This window comes from Coffea eugenioides, chromosome 9 (genome assembly GCF_003713205.1).
Source record: "Coffea eugenioides isolate CCC68of chromosome 9, Ceug_1.0, whole genome shotgun sequence".
NCBI lineage: Eukaryota > Viridiplantae > Streptophyta > Magnoliopsida > Gentianales > Rubiaceae > Coffea > Coffea eugenioides.
In genome coordinates this window covers 42,800,426-42,810,525 of record NC_040043.1, presented here as the reverse complement: position 1 = coordinate 42,810,525, position 10,100 = coordinate 42,800,426, and the positions used below count along the sequence as shown (strand labels likewise).

General features: G+C 37.0%; 1 long non-coding RNA gene and 1 pseudogene across 1 annotated transcript; one reads left to right on the top strand and one right to left on the bottom strand.

The window, feature by feature from the left end:
* The first annotated feature begins 1,110 nt into the window (after positions 1 to 1,110).
* LOC113783092 lies at positions 1,111 to 8,669 on the top strand (annotated as a pseudogene).
* Positions 8,670 to 8,955: 286 nt separating this feature from the next.
* Positions 8,956 to 10,073, bottom strand: LOC113783718. The gene is made up of 3 exons (XR_003469953.1): positions 10,023 to 10,073; positions 9,234 to 9,328; positions 8,956 to 9,118 (listed from the first exon to the last, which is right to left on the bottom strand). It is a non-coding gene; the product is annotated as an uncharacterized LOC113783718 (long non-coding RNA).
* Between the last annotated feature and the right edge of the window lie 27 nt (positions 10,074 to 10,100).

Below are 10,100 nucleotides of genomic sequence, written 5' to 3'. Positions count from 1 at the left end.
GCTCAAAGGTGTTTTGAGAGAGAAATGCAAATTTAGATTTTTGCGGCAGCTTTTGAGAGAAGATTAAGCCATTGGAGTGGCCTAATTTGAGAGATTTGAGTATTTAATGTGAGATCCTCGAATGGATGCAGCAGCACGATTGAAATGAGAGAGAGGTTTTGATGAAATGAAAACACGAGATCATGAAAAGAAAGGATGACTCGACCTTATCCTTTATATTGCAAATTCTTTTATTTAGCTCTAGGTGGGAGGGAAAAAGTTGGGATTTGTTTGGATTGAGGCTTATTTGTAAAATATTTTTGTTTGTTTACATGATAAATACGTTTCTTTTAATTTTTTATCATTTTAACTCATATACATCATCATATTATAAAAAAAAAGGTTATAATAAATTTTTTTAAAAATTTTATATAATTTTTAAAAATGTTACCATTTCTCGGCAGAGAGGGCATTTTATGGAGAAATTTACCAAAGGGTGAAAGGGTCCTTTACAAGCCATGTTAATTTCCTTGAATAAATCTTATATACCCTGACAATGTATGCACTATCACCGTTTGATTCATGACATGTGTACAAAAGTTGAATTTCAAATTCAAATTTTACATAGTTGTCTTTCATCCAACGCTAATAGTGTATACACTGTAAGCATAAAAAAGATTAATCCAATTTCCTAATGGTCAGAAATTGGCTAATTGGACTACATTGAACTATATGGTTTAGGGGTACAAAATGGAATTAACCCTTTTTATTTGTTATTTTTAACTTCAAATTGAAAAGCCTGCGAAGTAATATACTACATTTAATATATATAGACACACACACATGCCCGCGTGCACGCACTACATTGTATTTAATTTTAGAATTAATTTTTTATACATTGTCATAGAAATTGGATGAATGCCATATGATCTGAATTTAAATTAAATATCAAATTATATAGATATATATGTATATATATATATATATATATATGTGTCATGCATCATTCATTTGAATTTAAACATCAAATTTTATATATGCCGCTAATTTATACACTATCGTGTATAAAAATAAAAGATTTACCCTTAATTTTAATGTTTGGGGAATCCTCCAAGAAGCTGGTCACTGGTAGTTCGCAGCAGTACTGGAGTGGTGTGAGTGTGGTGCATCGGCTCTCAAGATTACCGACGAGAAAGTGAGGTGTCGTGGTTTGCTGCAGCTGTAGGATAGATCCAAGGAAGTTATCAACCATTTACATTTAGCCCAGTTACCTACCTCATTGTTTGACAGGTGGAAAGAAAGGGAGGGAGGATTAAGTGTTGGCGGCGACATGGAGAGCGCCGGAGAATTAGTGGCATTTCCATTGCTGACGATGCCGATCGAGTCCAATTACAGGGCTTGCACCATACCTTACAGATTCCCCTCGACAATCCCAAGAAGCCCACCCCGACTGAGCTCTCCTGGATCGACCTTTTCCTCAACTCCATTTCTTCTTTCCGGTACTGGTTCTTTAGTTACTCTTATAATCTTTTACCTTTTCACTAGAGATTTTATCAGCAATTCAGCAGCACCTACACCTCTCCTAACCCTCATCTCACCGCATTATTTGACAGTACTTCTTTGTTAGGAGTGAAGTACCCCTAGTTGCCCATTCAATTATCATCACCACCACCACCACCACCATCACCATCACCATCACCATCACCATCATATTTGGATTCCGGTGTCCATTTTTCCTTTTCTTTTTTTTTTGGGGGGGGGGGGGTGGGTTTATTGGTTGTTGGGGAGGGGGATTTGGTTGAAAAATCATCCATGCATTTTATTCTGAATAATACTGATATACTAAATATAGGCGACGGGCAGAGAGCGATGATACAGTATTAGATGCTCCTGCAAGGGCTGAGAAGTTTGCTCAAAGGTACCCCTTATAATCATCATCATTATTTTCATTAAATTTGTCTTCTTCTCCACCTGCGTTCTCTGTGATTTACTTTTCCCTTTTCAAGAGTGTTGCACATTTGTTTGCTGTATTAATAGCCATGGTCTAATTGCTTGAAAAGTGCTGTTTCAAGTTCTTATTTTGCACACCAATTTTACTGACGGCTCATTTCCCCTCCCCCACACATCACTTCAAAATCTGCTTTTCCTTCAACCCCGCCCCCTCTTCTCACCCTCAAGGTATGCGGAGATACTGGAGGATTTGAAGAAAGATCCTGAAAGTCATGGGGGACCACCTGATTGCGTAGTAATGTCAACCCGTCTTGACTATTTCTTCACATTTAACCTACATATGCACTTCTGATGCAACACAGAATGTTTAACTGATACAAAAAGCTGTGAATTTCTCACGTTTCCTTTTGATTCTTTTGTAGCTTCTTTGTCAGCTTCGTGAGCAGGTCCTCCGAGAACTGGGGTTCAGAGATATCTTTAAGAAGGTTAAGGTGAGAACGAGGTTTTCCATTCATTGAAGGCCTCTCCTTGCGTCATTCATGGGAGTTATCGCACTCCCCTGTGTCTGCTTATTATCCTGTTCAAAAAGTTGGGTTATCTTCTAAACCAACATAGTGCACTCTGCTAAGCATTCATTTCCATTTTAGGATGAAGAAAATGCCAAGGCAATATCCTTGTTTGAAGATGTTGTTCATCTTAGTGATGCCATCGAGGATGAATGCAAGCGAATGGAAAATTTGGTTAGAGGAATATTTGCAGGAAATATCTTTGATCTTGGCTCTGCACAGGTAGATTGTGCTTTTAGGCAATAAATTCATATAAACTTTGAGGTTTTTATGAGACTTTCTTCTCGTATGAACAATATCTGAAGGAGTGAGCATATGTACGATAATTGTTGATGTTGACTGTCAGTCTCCATGCTTTCATAAGTAATAAGACCCCTTGGATGTACATCTGAATTAAGTGCTTCTTGAGCTTGTAACTTGAAAACCATAGACTTATGCATGTGTAAGTTCAACTTAAGAGGAACATGAAAAAAAAAAAAGGGAAATAGATTTTAGTTTCAAAATTCAGCAACCGTTGATTGACAATTTTTACTCTTGAAGCTTGCAGAGTTGTTCTCAAAGGATGGTATGTCTTTTCTGGCTAGTTGTCAAAACCTGGTCCCCCGACCTTGGGTTATTGATGATTTGGATGCTTTCATTGCAAAGTGGAGCAAGAAACCTTGGAAAAAAGTGAGCACTTTGAAATGGTGGAGATTCCTTCTTCCCCACTGATGGGTTTTCTTTTGTCTTGCTAATTATGGTGTGCCTGCACTAATCTTTTGTCCGTAGTGCAGGCTGTGATCTTTGTGGACAATTCTGGTGCAGATATAGTTTTAGGGATATTGCCATTTGCAAGGGAGTTACTGCGTTGTGGGACACAGGTTTCTTTTAAGATCCTATCGCCTCAATTTCTTGAAGTTTCTTATGTTTGCCGGAGATTCTATTACTTAGGTGAATGAGACACTAATTGGCTTTTAATTTGAATAAAGTTGCTACTCAGTGATGATTATGTTACTTTGTACAAAGCTGTTTTTTTCCAGTTCTGAAATTTGACTCTGGATATCGTATATGAACTTATAAACATTTTGAAGAGAAAATTGAAGAGTTCTCCTAAATTAGCAACTTGCCACTGTGAAGATCAGGCCCTTTGGATCCAGATTTAGGGGTTTTGTGTCTGCCTTTGCACTGAATATTAAATAAGTTAGAAAATCTAGACCATTTTTCCAATGAGAATCTGCATTATGGAACTGTTCATGCTGTCTAAGGATTGAGATCAACAATAAATTGGTCTTCTGGGAGTTATTTTTCGGTCTCCATATGTCTCTTGGGCTCTGTTTTAACTGAATTATAAGAATCTTCTTGGAGTTCTGTGCAAGTACTAGTTTGTGACTTTCCATATTCTTCATGAGTAATGAAAATTTTTAAAAAATTTATACAGTTGATTGTTTCATCAGAGTTTCAGAACGTTTGACCTTTATAGTCTTATAGTCTTATATATTCTGCTGTGGATAAATCACATATCATTTGTCGCTTGTCAACATTTAAAAAGTGTACTTAAGGAGCCCTTACCTCATGCTTGGTGTTTCCTGAATTCTATTGGACTTTGCTCTATCACAGTCCTTGTCACCTATTAAGCCAGATGCTCTTCCTAGATACTTCGTTCAATTTTATTTGTTGTTTTAGGTGTGTTTAACAAATTTTTATTGGATTTCTTTTGGTTTTTCTTTTGCTACCTTTGTTACCCTATTTTAATATGTAAGCAATACAATGATCTTTTATATACTTTTTTCTACTTTTATCACATACACTATTTAGTTATTTGTGGTTTGTCACCTATTAGCCCAACAATACTTATAACCTTGGTGTTTTTTCCCCCTATTAAATCGTCTTTCCAGCTATGTGGTTAGAGGCATGTGATAAGAGCGTGACCTTTTCCAACTTCAATCCTACTAATATAGTCACATGCAGTTTCCCACTTCTTTATAGCTGTAGACCATAAATGTCTTAGTTGTTGCCTCTTTGACATTTGTGACCTTTAGTCACAATTGTTAAGCAATGGTGTCTTTGGCTAAAATCACAGTCATCATTGTGTTTCAGATTCGGCTGGAAGTACCTTCAGAGCAATTTTATTCCAGCCAAAGCAGTTTTTCTAATGCACAAATTACCCTGAAAAAAAGTTTACACCTTTATTTTTAGATCCACCATAATTCTCGCACAAATTGTGTCTCTTTCTTAATTCACTGCCACTTTCTCTCTTCACTGCCACTTTCTCTCTTCACTGCCACTTTCTCTCATGTCTCTCAGCCACTGAATATTGATACTGAAACCACCGACATAAGATTTCCAACAGGGTTAATATTGAAGCTATGATGAATGTTGATAACCAAAACTACAGCACCATCGCAAGACATCATACAGGGAAATAGTAAATGAAAACATTTTGTTATTGTAAACTAATTATAACAAGATTTCTTTAACAAAATTATTGACTTGTAAACAATAGAATGAAGATGAAGCCCATAAGCAGCTGAGGACATGAAAGCAGTTAAATTCCAATGGACCTTAATAGACAATTTCAAACATCAAGAATCCTCCATGATAATTTGGGGGAAAGCTATTATGGGGGTTTGTTTTGAAGTGCATGGTGGTGAGGTTAATGCATCTGTGAAAAGGGGACCATGGGGGATAGGTAGTAGCAATGGTAAAGGGGGTGAGGGGGGAGTGAAGCTATTGGAGAAAGGAGCAACTTTAGCAGAAGGGGCCAAGGTGGAGGGGTTAGGGAAAAGAGATGAAGTTGGGAGGGGAAGGTAAGCGTAGAGACTTGGGGGATTGGAGGCGAGACAACAAAAAGAGAGAGATGGAGAGTGGCGAAAAGAAAAGGGAAGGGAACAGTGGAAGTCCCAGAGAGTGGTGGGTTTGGGGAGGGGGGGAGGAGTAGGGGAGAGAGAGAGAGGTAGTGGGGCCATAACTATTTAATTTTTTGTAAGGCAGTCTAGGCTGTTTGTGCAAAATGGCTCTGGCAGGAAGATAATTGCTCTAGACCTTCTGGTAGTATCTCATCGCCAGCCCTGAGTTTCACATTAACTTTCCGTTTGACATGTCCTCTGCTGCAATCCTCTTCTATTGGGCTTCAAACAGGTTTGCAAAATAGTAGTGTTAATCATGTCCCGTCAGTGGTGGAAGTCCTGGCAACTGGTGGGTTTGTGGAGGGGAGGAGGAATAGGAGAGAGAGTGTAGTGGGGCCATAACTATTTAATTTTTTGTAAGGCAGTCTAGGCAGTTTGTGCAAAATGGCTCTGGCAGGAAGATAATTGCTCTGGACCCTCTGGTAGTATTGCATTGCCAGCCTTGAGTTTCACATGAAGTTTTGGTTTAACATGTCCTTTGCTGCAATCCTCTTTTATTGGGCATCTAACAGGTTTGCAAAATAGTAGTGTTGAATGTCAATCATGTTCCTCCAGTGGCTACAGACTTCGTCTCTGCTAAACAAAAGACTGTAAAAGAATTTAAACGTGTGAAATTTACACGACACCCTAAGACATTGAATATGTGATACTTCCTAGCCTCCTTGATTCCAAGGAATTTAATTATCTGAGAATCACAAAAAAAGCATGGGACATTCAAGGATATTGGAGCTTAAAAACATATATATCTAACTATTGACACCTTTGACTGGTAATTTAGGGGCTAAATTATGGTTATTTTATGACATTGTACGTACTGTATTAGAATGAGTTTGGAAATAATATGATCCAATTGTGGACTCCGAATATGTTGATAGCTATAAAACATTCTAAAATAATGTAAGTCTACTTCCATCTAGTGTAAGTTGATCCTGTATTGTCATTCAAATACAAAACTTCCGCTGATGATGATAAGAAAACTGACCAACCTTGACTCCTCTATTTGTGAAGCAATATTTATCACTTAATCTCCATCGTTTAGTTGTTAGGAGGCTGCATGCAGTCACCTCTTAAACTTCTATAAGGAGGTCCCGCATGGCACTATTATTATGTTCTACGGTGGTACATATTGTGGTTTGTTAGTTATAGATATTTTACTTGTTTGTGTGAGAGGAGCTATAAATCTCTCAATTTGAAGCATTATTATCCGTCCTTGCAGGTTGTTTTGGCAGCTAATGACTTACCTTCTATAAACGATGTGACATACCCTGAGCTAATTGACATTGTATCAAAGGTGGTTAAATATTTCATGTTTCTAACATTATGCTCCTACCAATCTTCAATCTGATGCTGACAAATTGAATTGTTCTTTAACAGTTGAAGGATAATCAAGGGAAGCTTGCAGGAGTAGATACCTCAAATCTTTTTATTGCTAATTCTGGTAATGATTTACCGGTAAGAAGCGAATGTTTTAATGTTTGATACACTTCATAATTTTTAGTGACATTTGTTTGCTTGACATGTTGCTCGAATCAGATTCCTCTTTATTGTTGAACTAGGATTTCATATCATGGCAGGTAATCGATCTCACAAGAATATCACAAGAGCTTGCATATTTGGCGAGTGATGCTGAACTAGTTATTTTGGAAGGAATGGTATGTGCTGGCTGTTACAGTAACGTCCTTTAAACAAAAATTATATGAAAAACATGATGGGTCCAATATCTGTTGATTTCCTTCCGTGGTTAATTCCTTTGAAAGATACTCTTAAGTTGGAATGTTTGCTCAGATTGTTCTGGATAAGCTTTTATTGCAGTTCCGTTCTCTTCTACATTTTGGTGAACTTTGATGTTGCTTGACTATGTGCATATTTGTCTACATGTATATAAATATGAGAAGAAGACTGGATTAATCAGATATTTAACGAATCTGACAGAAATGCTCGTGTTCAGTGTAAGCTTATTTAAGAAAGTTGGTTGCTTTTACAATAGCTGCATACATTTTTATGACTAATATTTGCAAATTCAAGAGACATGATTGTTTGTTTTAATAGCTTACCTTTGCACAAAATGTGTTATATTAAAAAGTTCACTTTCCTAAACTTGAGTGTGTTTTCAAGTTATGTATTGCGAGTAAATTGGTGTACGAAATTATTAATATGTGATGATAAAAGAAAAAAAAAGTAGTTACAAGAATTTAACTAGTAATAAGGTGATCTCTGTGTTTTATATTCAAAAAGATATTGATGAGAGCAAGTCAACATGGGAGTTATGAAAGTTGGTACACTTGGATGTATGCGACTTTTTGGTTTTAGGAAAATGAATAATACCCACTGAGTCTGTAAGTCATGCTCCATTAGAAGAAGAAAAGCGTCAAAATTAAGTTTACTTATGCTTGGAATGTGGTTTTCCATGTTTGGGGTCAGGAAAAATGCTGAATACTTTTACCTCCAATCAAGTTTGTACCCTAGATGTCCATTGCAAAGTGCAAATGTTACGTCAGCTATTAGTTCGATTATTTATGTCTTTAGGATGGCAAAAATGATTAAGAAAGGAATATCATGGGAAGCTGCTATTTAAATTCTAAGATTCCCTTTGTCACTGTGTTGCATAACCTTCTTTGATTCTGCTTGAGTTTGGCAGTTTGTCATGATCTCAACACACCTAAAAACAAATAATTTTGCTTCAAGTTGACTTGTTTTCTTTAGCAGCTGTGGGTGTTGGCTTGTGTTTGGTTTCTGGTTTTCTTGCTCTTTTGATATTTTATTTTTCTTTCAGGGCCGTGGAATTGAGACCAACCTTTATGCTCAGTTTAAATGTGACTCCCTCAAGATTGGAATGGTAAATAACTCCATTCATGAGCACCTAGGTGAAAGAAAAAGGAGTGTGAGCATTTTTTTTTTTTTTCTTTGTATGATATAGACGCTAATATTGTTTACAATTTCACTTTTCAGGTGAAGCACCCTGAAGTTGCTCAGTTCCTTGGGGGAAGGCTGTATGACTGTGTTTTCAAGTACAATGAAGTTTTAGGTTAATAACATATTCTTGTCCGTGTACTTCCATTTTATTTTGGTTCACAAACATGCGCAGATGATGATATTACTTCCCCCTTCTCTCCCTGATAGTGTACTCCTAAATATGGTAGGACGAGATTTCGTACTTTAGATGCAAGTAGTTTCGTGCCTGCAAATGTGGCCATGGTCGTGCAAGCATGATATAACAGAATGGGTTGTTTTTATATTTTGTAAATTGCGGGTTGCTCGCACTCCAGGATATAAATACGGCCTTCGTGAATTGCGGGTTGCTTGCGCTCAAGGATATAAATACTACTAACCCAAACTTAAAAACGTTCACAGGTTTTCCTGTTGGAATATATTTTTCAACTGCCATCTAATATGGCTCCTGAGTTCCGCGCACCCAATTCTTACAGGACAAAGAGTAACACGATCAAATGCTTGCAACTCGTACCAATCAAGCACAAAGTAGCGGATGGAGGCCTCTCCAAAACGATTTCAGTAAATGATAAAAATATCAAAATACAAATCTAAACAAAAATGCAAAAACCAAAATTGAAGTTCGATGGATGCTATCTGATTATCTGATCGGTAACTAAATAACTAAAAAAAAAAAAAATGCGTTAGCTCCTAAACAAGAGCTCAAAATAATAGACCGAGAAGGTGAAAAATCATTGCTGCCGCTGGACCTTCCCAACAGAATGCAAATATACTGAGACAGAAACAACACTGCAAGCACAGGAAATTCATTAGTAATGCTCGCAATGCAAGTGAATTGCATAAGTTGAATCAGAATCTAGAGATGAAATGCAAGTGAATTGCATAGGTGGAATCAGGATCTTACATGGAACCAAGAAAGAATGCAAGGGAGAGATGAAATCCAAATAAAAATACAGACACAATTGCTGTTAGCAGCATTGCAACTGATGTAGCATAAACCTGCCAAAGATATGTCAGAAATCATAAAACGGAAGTCAAATATATTCAATGTAGATACAGAGGCTAGGTATGATTTGAAATATGTTTAAACAGTCCGCTTGTAAACTTTCAAGACTTGGCCAGCAGCAGCATCAAACAGACTAATGATCCTGATGCCAAGCAGTATGGGAAATGCCCTTCCTAGAAGAACTCGAGACTTTCCAGTGTAGAGCTTCCATGATTGATCGGATAGACACATTACTATTAACACACAGGCATACTAAGCAATACAAATGGCCTTGTTACGTTAACATTTTCCGCTATAGGTTGTAGTTTTTCCATCAATTAAAAGACTGGGTATGCTTTTAAATGACAGAACGAAACAAGATTTCTGCAGGTCATGCATAAATACTCATCCTGATCTCAGACAACTGACTCAATTGAGATGAAATTTATTCTCAAAATCTCCATTCCAAATGTTTATTGTCAAGCACCAGAAAGAACTTGACTTCGCAGGAAAACAAAGCATATTCTGGTAAACACCCATCACAAATTTATGTTTCCCCTAATGCAGACATAACTGTGTTTCATTCTTCAACCAAGATTTTCGTCCCAGCAAATTACCTCCAACATAATTCATATAAAAGCACATCCTTGGCAAACATACTCATATGCAATTTCCAAGAAAAATATATTGTGCAATTCAGTTATCTACCTTCACGATGTTGTCCGCATATTTCATGACCATTGACACAGCAATTCCACTACATGGTAAATAGTCAATTAGTGAATG